At 38.4% G+C, this 13589-nt stretch overlaps 1 long non-coding RNA gene across 1 annotated transcript; it reads right to left on the reverse strand.

The window, feature by feature from the left end:
- Window positions 1–366: 366 nt before the first annotated feature.
- On the reverse strand, window positions 367–9692 carry LOC148593133 (uncharacterized). The gene is made up of 2 exons (XR_015913800.1): window positions 9659–9692; window positions 367–407 (listed from the first exon to the last, which is right to left on the reverse strand). It is a non-coding gene; the product is annotated as an uncharacterized LOC148593133 (long non-coding RNA).
- Window positions 9693–13589: the final 3897 nt, after the last annotated feature.

Raw genomic sequence — 13589 nt, forward strand, 5'->3', positions numbered from 1 at the left:
TTTACTGTGAGAATGATCAAATGCCAGGACAGGTTGCCAGAGAGGGGATTGGGGTTTCCATCCTTAGATGTATTCAAAAGCCGACTAGGCATGGTCTGGAGTAACCTGCTGTGAGCAGGGCAGGCTAGACTGGGGGATCTCCAGAGGCCCCTTCCAACCTCACAACCATGCTGTGATTTTGTGGTAAACTGTCTACAAAACAGATGGAAATATTTCTAGATTCTTCAAGCAGCAGAAAATGCAGAATTATAATGTTGTATATTAGCTTTTCATATTTGTTTAGAAAATAAGATTTAACTCTGAACAAAGCAATTGTGTTGACTGAACAGGTAATGGTTGTGAGAGTAACCCAGCCAGAAGTGGGGAATCATAGAATCATTGAATGCTTAAGGTTGGAAGGGACCTGTCTAGTCCAACCCCCCTGCACACGCAGGGTTACCTAGAGCACGTGGCACAGGACTGCATCCAAGCGGGTTTTGAAGATCTCCAGAGAAGGAGACTCCACAACCTCTCTTGGCAACCTGTTCCAGTGCTCTGTCACCCTCACTGTTAAGAAATTTTTCCTTAAGTTTCTGTGGAACTTTTGATGCTTCAGTTTCTGGCCGCTTCCTCTAGTTCTGTCTGTGGCCACCAGTGAAAAGAGGCCAGGACCATCCTCCTCACTGCCTCCCTTGAGGTACACTGATTAGATCCTTTCTCAGCCTTCTCTTCTCCAGGCTGAACAGGCACAACTCTTTCAGTCTCTCCTCATAGGGCAGATGTTCCAGGCCCCTGATCATCCTCGTAGCCCTGCGCTGGACTCCCTCCAATAGATCCACGTCCCTCTGGTACTAGGAAGTCCAGAACGGGATACAGTACTCCAGATGTGGCCTCACCAGGGCTGAGTAGAGGGGCAGGATCACCTCCCTGGACCTCCTGGAGACGCTCTTCTTAATGCACCCCAGGAACCCATTGGCCTTCTTGGCCACGAGGGCACACTGCTGCCTCATAGTCAACTTGTCATTCACCAAGTAAAGGCAGGATGGGGTGGCAGCACCACAGTGAAGTAAATATACAAGCAACAAACATCAAACTGTATGTCCCCTAGTCTCCAGTCTGTTTTCAGTTGCTTCAACCTTCAAGATACTCCAATTGCATCTAATTCTTTGCAAATTATTAGGTCCTATGACTGCTGCTGGCACCTATTTGTTGCATAGGGCTTCTGAGAGGACCTCAATGGACAGGATAAATTATATGTGCTGTTCATAATGTGAGCGTTTGCAATCCAATTGGTAAAACCTAGTTAAAAGTTTAGAAAAATAATGTTTCTAATTAACTATAAACATTCTTTTGGTCTCAGTAATAAAATATGTACTGTCAATATTCTGTACAATAGTAAGTAATTAACCTCTCCCTAAAGTTACTGAGATAATGACGAGTGAACTAGCCTTTGATCTTGAGGGTAGCATTTTATGTTTTTAAAGAATTTCTCTATATTTCTGTTATGATCATTGTTATTAAGATGAATGAATGTTTAAAGCAAAATTTCAATAAAACATTTAAGAAATATAATTGTGATAAAATGGTGAAGAGATTTATTGCTGTGTGAAAGTTGTTCTGAGAGAAAATGAAATGATAGCTAAGATTATAATAAGACTTTTAGCAGTCATCTGGGTGATTGTGGCCAAGTCCATTTTGTGGCTATGCAAAGCATTGCAATGGCCCTTTCTGATTTCACACAAAGTACAGTGTAACCTTTGTAATTGGCACATCACTAATCCTCATACGTCACAAATCTGTACAAGAAAATTGGCAGTGTTTTGCCTTCCAGGGAGCAAAGATTTCAGATGATGAAGTGCTGAGAGAAGGATCATGTATTACTGAGATGTCATTATTTTTAGAATAAGTTCTTAGTAGGACGAAGTACAATAGTAGATAGCTGATGTGTCTGACATATGCCCTTATTTTCTGTTCCACGTTCTTGCCTGAAAAATTTTGAAGCTCATTACAATATATGGATAGCTTGGTACCAGTATACCATTTTAGCACATGTCTTTTATTGAAGAATCTACTTTTAAGCTGGTCAAAAACTTTGGGTTGTCTTAGATTTGCTGGAAGTTGCGCATAAGCTAAGTAGTATGTCTGCTTAATGGTAAATAACTTACTATTAAACTTATTAAAGAGATTCCTCCTTTATAATTTCATGGTAAAGGCAGATAACTGTGGCCTAAAGATGGCTCTTTGATTGGCTGTGTTTGTAGTGATTTTGACTTGGATTATTGCAGAGTGATTTTATGAATATGATTTTTTTTTCTTCTCAGACACATTTGTGGAAATTTGAACTACCTGTGTTTAAGACTTTTAAATATATTTTCAGATAGGATTAAGTGCTAATAGAATTTTGAGAATTTTAAAAATTTTCATTCAAAGTTAGAAGGCACAAGGGAATTTTGTTTAGTTAAAGATGACTAGTACTTTCCAATTTAGAGAGGAGCAAGACAGTTCCTTTTCTATAGGGATACATACACTGCATAATGATGTCAGCTCAAAACATTCATAGACCTTCTGGTCCACCTACTGCTTCCTGCAATTTTTACAGTGCAAATGCACTCAGGAAGTTTATCGTGCATTTTAAACATTAAATAGAGTTTAAGCTTAAGTTATGCTTAATTGCATGGTTTTGTAGGAGGAAAAAAAAGCTGCTTTGAAGAGAGAGCTGCTATGAGTGAGAAATATGTTGAGCACTGTAAAACCTGATCTTGTTACCAACGAAAATCATGGATTAATTGTTTATCTACCAAAAAAAAAAAAAGAAAAGAAAGAAATGCTCTTAGCTGGGATCTATGCAAAATGATGACAATCACAACAGCTTCTCTCATCATTATCGAGTGTCTAAGGGAGTGTTGAACATTCCAGCATTCCAGGACTGGATCAAACCAGCAGGCTAGAGCAATGCAATTCCTCTGGCAGCTGTAATATGATGATGATGTCACTAGTGAAACTACAGACAGGTCAACATCAAGTGTAGCAGCATAATTATGCAGTAACTATCTGAGCAGAAGTATAGGCATCTAATTAATAGAAACATGTTTGTTATGGTTTCTGAGTTACAGGGGAACACCATCAGCTCCACTAAATATGGCGTTGAGAATGGAAATAAAATTGTAGATACTTAACAAAATTCCTTTAAGCTAAGACTCTAGTTATAACTAATGTTTTAAAAAAATCAACACCGAGTACCCCGGAATCATATAGGCTCATTTTTGTTTTCTGGATATGGTTAGGAGTATGAGGGATGCTTGTGTTTTCATTAGTCTACAATATGATGCATGTCATAGTTAATATAAAATTAAAAATAAATTTACTTTGGATATTCTATGTGCAGTTACATATGTGCATATATATATATATATGTCCTTTACAATAAATAGATTTCATCGAATTTCTTTTTTCACAGCAGTGGAAAAATATTTGCAAGCAACACTTGACTTCATACTTATCTCTTATATTAGCAGATTGTTTAGCTGGGTTTTTTTTTGAGTCAAGTTCATGCACTTGATGCATCTTATCATCTCACCAACACATAGGAAACATATTCTCCAATTTTATGATTATTTTGTGTTCTCTTCAGATTCATGCTTTCTTGTCTAATTGAGGACCCAGCTGTAACTTTCACATGCATTTTTACTTTTAACTCTTCAAATAGAGGTAAAGAAAAATATAACTAACTACCTCATTTTAATGTTTACGCACTCAAAATTATGCTGTTCAAATTTGACCGTATGCACAGTATGGTTTTACCTGTATACAGAAGTGTTGAGGTGTAATTCATGTTCTGTACAATTGCAGAGATGACAGGAACAGACTATACAAAACTCATGAGTGGTTGATCAAATCAAAATCTATTTAAAGCTCATTCTGAAATGTTTCCTGAATGATCAGGATGATTTACTGAGAAAGCATGTGTTGTTCTCACTTTTTATTTAAGAAGTTGATTCATTAAACAATTTCATTTTCCTACTAGCAATATGACATATTTCCCTCTTTAATTTAGAATTCTAGAGTAACGTACAACTTAATAGCAGTCTAGGGGAACTTTGCTTGATATTTATAATTCTTCCTAAAAGTCTGGATAGATGTATGACCACTGTATCTAGCTCATTTGGCAAAATGACATTTGACAATCGTTTTTCCCTAATGTTTAAACAGTTGTAGGTTGTTAAGCCCATCATGTTTCATTCTTCTCCTTTCTGCAGAGTCAGAATAATTGATTCCTGCTTTACCAAAACATCCTTATTGCTATTTGCTGACAATTAGGTCTTTCCTCAGGATCTTTTCTCCAATCTAAGCATGCCCTTTTATCATCAGCTTTATCTTCCTAACTTGTAGTCATTCTTTATCATTCAGGGTTGGGAGTCTTCTACTTTGTTCATTCTCTTTTTGAAGTGTGACCAAAATGCCGAAGCTTGGTTCTTAACAAAAAACTAAAGGGAAGTATACTAAATGCTAGTTTTATGCATAATGCTCCTAATAATGCCATTCAAGTCTGTATCTGCTTTCTTGTCACCTATTTGAAGCATAATCTGTTGCCCAAGATTAATTTAAAGTTGAGATAGTTATCCTTTGTTTTTTTTACTATTTCTTTATGTCTCATTATTTTACTCTAGTAGAGTGCCTGTATATATCTTTACATAACCACATAATTGATATCAGCCTAATTTTTTCAAATTATCAAGGTCTTATTATTATTCCTTTCCTGAAATATACTTTAATGCTTCATTTCCCAGCCCTTAAATAATTGATATATTTGGTTAGCTTACTGCTTCCTTTCAATTCTCCAGTCTAAACCATTATTTAAATCCCAAGAATCTTTAACTAGAATTTTCAAGCTCCAGTTCAAAATCCATGTGAAGCATGGATTAACTAATCCCTACTTCTCATATACTTCCAATGTCTGTTTCAGATAATTACTAAGATTTCAAGGAGACAAAACATGGCATGTGTAGTCTTCCATCAGAGTTGGTTCAACTAAAAAGAATCATCTAGATAACTGGATGTAACTGGTAGACAGTATCATCTCATACTGTGTATGTCTATTGTACTGAGCATCACCTGCTTGAAAGCTTGGAGGAAAACAATAATGTTCCCACTGCTGTAGTAAAATCTGTGTGTTACAATTCACCATTCACTGAGCTTCTGTGGAACTTCTGGTGTTTCAGTTTGTGGCCATTATGTCTAGTTGTGTTGGTGGCCACCACAGAGAAGAGGCCAGCACCATCCTCCTCACTGCCTCCCTTGAGGTACCTACATACACTGATTAGGTCCCCTCTCAGTCTTCTCTTCTCCAGGCTGAACAGGCCCAGCTCCCTCAGCCTCTCCTCATAGGGCAGATGTTCCAGGCCCCTGATCATCCTTGTAGCCCTGCGCTGGACTCTGTCCAGCAGCTCCACATCCCTCTTATACTGTGGAGCCCAGAACTGGACACAGTACTCCAGATGCGGCCTCACCAGGGCTGAGTAGAGGGGCAGGTTCACCTCCCTTGATCTGCTGGAGACGCTCTTCTTAATGCACCCCAGGATCCCATTGGCCTTCTTGGCCACGAGGGCACACTGCTGCCTCATGGTCAACTTGTCATCCACTATGATGCCCAGGTCCTTCTCTGCAGAGCTGCTCTCCAGAAGGTCAGTCCCCTGGTGTCTGGGGTTATTCCTCCCAGAAGCATACTCAGAGGTTCTTGCTTCTAGCAGGGTTTATCCAAGAATATCCTTAGCTGGCCATTCTGATTCTGTGAAAATCCTGAGTTACATGACAATATTTTTTAAAAGTGATGGGTTTAGGGAATGATGTCTGGTAGATGGCAAAAAGGGTGGTACTTTCTGTGTCCTTCCGATTTTCATTCAGATAATGCAGGAGTAAAGCAAGCATGTGGGGTTAATGGTTAATATCTATGCATGTTTCCTGTGTGCAGAGTAATCTCCCTGACAGCCAGCAAGCAACCCAGCTTCCCAGCAAGCCCCTTTGCTTTATCACCAGAGCTGCCAGGACTGGCTCACAGCTATCTCTTTCCTCACCTGAGCAGAAGCTTTGAGATCAGTAGGAAGAAAAACAGAGCCATGAAGTGAACTACAGCAGGTAGGCTCCCTCCATGTCCAGACTCAGCAGGATCAGACCAGAGCAGAATGTCTTATCAGGACTATGACTGATAATTTCTTGTTAGGATTTTGTTAGCTCTTTGCACGAGGAGGGTGCTATTCGTCACTTTCTTCAATACAGATTTCATCTCCAGCCCACACCGACTGGCAGACTTTGCTGAACCTCACGTGCTGACTGCTCCAGCACCTTGCCCTCTTTATGCTTATCAATAAAAGTTCTCTACCAAAGCTAAATAAGTCAATTGCTAAGCAGAGCACCCTTCGCTTTGTCATCATTTATTTATCCACAAATGAATTGTTTTGATTTTTTAAAGAATTTCTTATTGTTTATACCATGCTAAAAGCATTAGGAGGACTCTACCCTGGAGTATGAAAAAGTGAAAACACTGGATAATGTTTTGCCAGCTATTTTTTTCTGTTTTGTGTCTGAATCTCCAGCTTACCAATTAAAGTCTGACTTGCGAGGCAGAAGACTTGAGTGAAAGAATATGCAGTGGGACTAAACAGCAGCTGGAGGAAGGAGGGAAGCATAGCTCAGTTAAAATGCACTTGTGCGGGTGTCTGTGTGGTTGAACTGAAGTGACAGCTAGTTTGGGCTGTTCTAGTATATAAACAGGTTAGGTGGATTGGAGGAAAAAGAGGCTAGGATAGCACTAAGAGCTATTCTGGCTTACAGACCCTTTGAAGTAAAATAACAAAAAGCCCAGGAAAACAGAAAAGGATTTTTAAAATTATTATCAGATGGATAAAAATAAGTTCAAGGAAATTTGAACTTGGATGGGTGAATTTTTTCTTGACATTAAAAATCATGGACCAAAAAGTGACAAAGGTTTTCATAGGTTTGAAAGAGATAGAGACATTTTACTAACAGCTCTGGCAAAGAAATAATGAAAAGGTTTGAGCATAATACAATGAAAAAGCTTTTCACATAAAATCTGAAATAATTATATTTGAAATGTTATAGTGGTGGCACCAAAAGGAAACAACAAAAAATCAATTTGGCTATTGGAAAGAATCCTTTCGAGCTTATAACAACATAAAGATTAATTTGATTTGCTGCATTTCAGTAGTTCTTCTTGGCTATTTCCATATTAATGCTATATGACTTTTATTATTTGCAGTCAGGCAGTGTTGCTTGGCTTCTAATTAGGCCAGCAAGTAGAATTTTCAAATGAGCACAAGCTAGTTATGGACCAAATTTCTTTTCCGTTTCAGTGGGACATTCGTGCCTAGCTCAATAGGAACCCTCCACCCTAACCTTCTTTTAATACTTCTTTTTCCCTATTAGCAATACCAGCAATAATCACAATCTAGCTTTGTGAGTTTTTACTCTCCCTGGGAAGAATACCTACCAAAAACTACCTTGTACAATTGGGAATATAAATTGTAGTATAATAGTTAGAGGTGGTTTCAAACTACTGGTGTTGCTGGAACATTTCAAAAAGGATATATATCTTTCTTAGGGTCTGCACAAAAAGGCATCAGCACTATTTCACATTTTGAGCTTGAATAGCATCTGAGAAATGGAATATTTTTGCAGCTCTGCATTCTGCTTACAGTTTAGAAAGTATTAATGTTTCTACCACTGAAGCAAATTTTCTTCTAAAGAAGTGACCTGAACCTTTAATCAGGAATGTAAGAGACTCTTATATTAGAAAAGGACTAAATAAGCATTTTGTATCACTTCTATATGTGCCACTGGAATGACAACAGATCAAATTAAGTAGAACTATTAATCAGTAAAATGCTAGTAATATGTTTAAGAAACATTATTACTTAGGTCTCTTGACTGGCTCTGGGCAAACTCAGTCCTTTCTGCAAAGAAGGCTGCCACATTTTTTTTTATCGTCCCTCAGCTCCATGTTTTCCTGCTCTAGTTCCCCCTCTCTAAAGCACTTTTTTTTAGCTTATGTTGTACTACTATGACATATGTTTACTGGAAACTTTCCTAGAAATATAATTTCATCCTCTAAATATTTGTAAGAAACAAATATTTACAATGATTATAAACAAGTATCACAAACGAGCGTTTGCACTGGCTGTAGTTTGTGGTATAATCCCATTTTTAGAAGATACTGGAATAGCAAGCATAAGATTGATCCAGGCACTTTTTTTTTGATATGGGTATGGGTTGTTGGAACCCATATGCTCTTTTCCAGTGAAGTACAGGAAAGAAGGATAGTGCCAGGGCCTTAAAGATAGACAGGCTGTAGTGACCCTGACCAGCCTCACCTGACCCACCTTTCCACCCATGCTGACCCTTGCTGCTACCTGCATCTGAGTGGTGCAGAAGGACAAGTTGTTTTGCTCTTCTCCAGAAGTGAGAGGATAAGAGCTATGGAAAGGAATTGCTTGTTGGATAGACTTATTGACTAAGTCTGTATCTTCTGAGTTGTATTATGCATTATGGATATGTTCTGGGATACAACCTAAGAGATTGTTTTTAGAGGGAACTAAAAAATTAGAGTAAAATCATAGTGAAATTAAATGTTGTTTTCATTTTAAGGACCTCAATTTAAAATCCAAATTTTACAAACACTTGCTTACCTGTGAATTCAAGGTTGGTACTTTGAATAGTCATGTTGATTTCAGCAAAATGTATCGCAGCAAAGAAAGTTAAGTGTGTAGTACATCCATTTGAGATTGGGATAAGTCTGTGGAGGTGATCTGAGATGCGGTCTGTATTCTCCAAAGAAAACCACAGTTTCCAGTAGTTCAATTTTTGTATGCTCAAATTTTCATCTCAAATGAACCTTTTTACTTGTCAGTTGCAAAACAGGCAAAGAAAATTGTGTGTCTTACATGTGACTGAGACTCCTTGCTTTTTTTATTCTGTAGCAACATTTATTTTTTTTTCTGTTTACTAGAAAATTGTAATAAAAACTTGGAAAGCACATGTAAATATTATATATGATAACCAAAGCAATATTATTACGGTGTAACTAAGAATCATTTGGCTGCCCTTTTCTAATACCTACTCTGCCTTCTTTGGGAACACCATACGAGTAGGTTATGTTTTTTTATTTTTTATTTTTTTCTTCCTGTATCTTTATGAAGAAGTCCTAGTACTTTGTGTGGGGCAAGAGTTTGTACATGCATTCGTAACAGGAAGAGTAAGCACTGATGGTTACTGTAGCTTCCAGAACGTGTAAGTTTAAAAACTGGTTGACATACAGAATGTCCAAAATAACACAGAGAAATTAAGAGACGGTTCTTATATATATTTTGCTATTCATACTACAAGCTTGAATGATGGAAGAAAAATTATTTACTAACAAATTCCCGACAAAAATCTGAAAATATCCTAGTCTTGTATCCAATTCATCTTTAGTTATCCAATATTAGTTTACATGGGTGTCATTTGTGTCTATGCTTGAATGTTGGGGCAGCATTTTTACAAATTCCAATACTTTTCCATGCCTTTAAAAATGTAATTTTTGTGCTATCACCAAGGCCTTTCTGTAAACATATTTCAATGTGACTTCTAATAGAATCATAGAATCAGAATGCTTAAGGTTGGAAGGGACCTCTAGAGGTCATCTAGTCCAACCCCCCTGCACACGCAGGGTCACCCAGAGCACGTGGCATCCAAGCGGGTTTTGAAGATCTCCAGAGAAGGAGATTCCACAACCTCTTTGGGCAGTCTGTTCCAGCGCTCTGTCACCCTCACTGTTAAAAAAATTTTTCCTTAAGTTCCTGTGGAACTTTTGGTGCTTCAGTTTGTGGCCATTACCTCTAGTTCTGTCGGTGGTCACCAGTGAAAGAGACCAGCACTATCCTCTTCACTCCCTCCCTTGAGGTACTTATATACACTGATTAGATCCCCTCTCAGCCTTCTCTTCTCCAGGCTGAACAGGCCCAGCTCCCTCAGCCTCTCCTCATAGGGCAGATGTTCCAGGCCCCTGATCATCCTTGTGGCCCTGCGCTGATCATCCTTGTGGTCCTGCGCTGGACTCTGTCCAGCAGCTCCACATCCCTCTTGTACTGTGGAGCCCAGAACTGGACACAATACTCCAGATGCGGCCTCACCAGGGCTGAGTAGAGGGGCAGGATCACCTCCCTCGACTTGCTGGAGATGCTCTTCTTAATGCACCCCAGGATCCCATTGGCCTTCTTGGCCATGAGGGCACACTGCTGCCTCATGGTCAACTTGTCATCCACCATGATGCCCAGATCTTTCTCTGCAGAGCTGCTCTCCAGAAGATCGGTCACCAGCCTGTACTGGTGTCTGGGGTTATTTCTCCCCAGGTGCAGGACCTTGCACTTGGCCTTGTTGAATTGCATGAGGTTTTTCACCGCCCAGTTGTCTAGTCTGTCCAGGTCCCTCTGGATGGCAGCGCAGCCTTCTGGGGTATCGGCTACTCCTCCCAGTTTCGTGTCATCAGCAAACTTGCTGAGGGAGCACTCTGTGCCTTCCTCCAGATCATTGATGAATAAATTGAACAGGACTGGACCAAGGACTGACCCCTGGGGGACCCCGCTAGCTACAGGCCTCCAACTAGACTTGACACTGCTGATCACCACTCTCTAGGTCCTGCCATCCAGCCAGTTCCTAATCCACCTCACTGTCCACTCATCTATCCCACACTTGCCCAGAGCTTGCCCAGGAAGATGTTGTGAGGGACGGTGTCAAAAGCCTTGGTGAAGTCGAGATAGACGACATCCACTGCTCTCCCCTCATCTATCCAGCCGGTCATTTCATCATAGAAGGCTATCAGTTTAGTCAAGCAAGATTTCCCCTTGGTGAATCCATGCTGACTACTCTTGAGCACCTTCTTGCCCTCCATGGGCCCGGAGAAAACAGCCAGTATGAGCCATTCCATCACTTTTCCGGGGACGGAGGTGAGGCTCACTGGCCTGACTTTTTAGCTTCATTAATATTCTTTTTAGCTTCATTAATATTTTACATGAATAAATCAAACCATAAAAGCATTTTTATTTAATGATACTTTGTGACATGAAAAATACCTTATAAGATAAGACAAAATTCAAAGATAGTCATCTTAATGAGTTGTCATTTCCAAGGTAGAGTAATAAATGCTGAAGCAACATTACAAAGGAAATACAGATCATCATGTTTAACCTCTCCAATTCCAAGGTTCATTGGGAACTCAGTATTCTAATGCCAGCAGGATAAATTACTCTTGGAATTTTGTAGTTCAGAACTTTCTGTGAGTGCCTGGTTCCTTTTTACGTTCCCTTCATGTTGAGACTTGATACTTGGCAGTTTGCTTTTTCCAAATGAAATATTACTGAAATGCAAACATGCTATAAAAATTTGAGTGCAAAACCTAGTAAATAAGCTCCAAGGGGTCTGCAAATCTGTCACTTATTCCACTTTTACATGATATTTTTCTATTTAAGAGCTATGTAACAAAGATCATAGCTAAGTCTATTTAAATATGAAGATGCATAAGAAAAGGATTTAAAGGTTTGTATTGCTTCTGTTTTTATGTCTGTTTTGAAGCTCCAACCATGTGCGTGTAGATTAGAGAATTCTTTAATAGACTAGTATTAACTATATCTTTAATGATCCAGAGGAGTGGGGAAAGACAAAATTAGAATTCCGGTTAAGGCAGAGCCAATCTTTTCATTAGGTTCTCTATCAAAGATTTTTGTTTTCCCTTTTCAGTCAAAAATTGTCAATCCTCAACCCAAGAGATCATACTGAGAGAGGTGCTTGCAGATTTATGCCACCTGTCTCCATAACTTCTCTGAAGCAACCTCTTTGTATGTACCCCTGAGGAGCTATTCCAAAGTATCTTAAATATATATTTCCATTTACCCCAATGGAATGTAAGGCATTTTCCAAATTATATGACTTCCGTTGCAACTGAAATGCAACCTTCTCTGAAGATGTAAATGAGGTTCTTTGGCGTTGACTAGCAGAAATTGAACAAAATATAAGGGTTGAATTCAATCTATAATAAGAAAAATTGGAGTACACAATAGGAGGTAAATTTGGGCAAGGCACTTGGAATAACATTTGGACCATAGCACCATTTGGATGTGTGCAAGTATTTTCCAGGCATACAGCAGCAGAGAAGAAAAATATGACTTCCTGTCAGTCTTGGGAAGAGAATTTTGTTGCCAAAGAAAATATCGGAAGTCACTGATTTGAGTAAAGTTCCATCAAGGAATTAGGATTATGTTTGTCTTCTGGCTAGATACTACATTCATTTTTTGTAATAAAGGCATCTAACCTACAGTAGTTGATGACAAATTTGTGTATGTGTGAAATACATTTATAGTCATTACCATTGGCTGATGTCAGGAATTGGTGGAGAAGTTTTGAGAACTTTTGGTTCCGATAAGAAACATGGAAACTCCAGCAGACTGGTGGACTATTCAGTTAAAACATCCTTGGAAGAGAAGATAATAGTAGCACCATTCACTTGAAACTGGTCAAGTAACATGATCTTTTTTTTCTATAGTACATTTATGTCTATTTAGATTAATATTTGATTTTAAAAGCTCTGTAGTGACTCTGAGCAATGAAGTTGTTCCAAAGTTTTTGTATGCTGTTTTTCAATTACATGTAATTGTACTGCTTCATATCATCAAAATAACACTGCTTTTTTTTCCAGAATATTTATTTGAATCAAAATACTGAAATATTCCTTGAATATCCTGCATTCTTTTTTGAGATTTCTGGTGTTTGAGACCCAATTATTACAAAATTAATGGAGAAAAATCAACATTTTATGCAGAATGAAAAGTTGTAAATTTGATGTTTCATATTGTTTAACTTCCTGCTAATATATTAGGACTTGATTTAGAATCTAAATCCAGTTGATATTTTGAAGTAGCCTCGTGAACTTTGGTACTTACCCATTTCCCAATGAATTTCAATAGTGTTTGTGAAATTATCCTTTACCTGCTTCCTGTGAAGACAACACTTATGCCTCACATTCACAGGTAGACAGCAGAGGCAGTATCTAGTGCATTTTCTCATGCTGTGAGAACACAGGGAAGTAAAGAATATATCAGTTTTTACAGACCAGATCACTTTTCAGTGGATCAGTGCAGAAACCTGCACTTTCTCTCACTCTTTCAGAGAATATAAGACTTTTTTAGTGAGGTATAGTGGCAAATATGGTGCTAGGTCTGCTTCCTTTTTAGTCATTAATGAGGTCAATGATGTCGTTAATTTCTTTTCTAAATCATTTTGCACCATTTGTATTCTTCTGAATATTCGTCCCATTTGGCATCAATGCAAAGATGTTAAGCTTGAAGGAAAAATTATATAGACATGAAAAAATTGAAAACTTTATGCATACACTTGAGAAGCTATTAGCATACACAGTCCCAGAGAGCAATGTGTCATTACTGAATTCTCATAAAAAAACATGCTGAGTTATTTACAAGATGAGCACAAGTAATTAGCTGTATTTGTAGTAATTAGGAGTCAGTCAGTATGTTATCTGAGATAATTACATGACAATACAGGTAATAATT

Source organism: Tinamus guttatus, unplaced genomic scaffold (genome assembly GCF_059628265.1).
Source record: "Tinamus guttatus ecotype Peru unplaced genomic scaffold, ASM5962826v1 Tinamus_guttatus_pri_ptg000456l, whole genome shotgun sequence".
NCBI lineage: Eukaryota > Metazoa > Chordata > Aves > Tinamiformes > Tinamidae > Tinamus > Tinamus guttatus.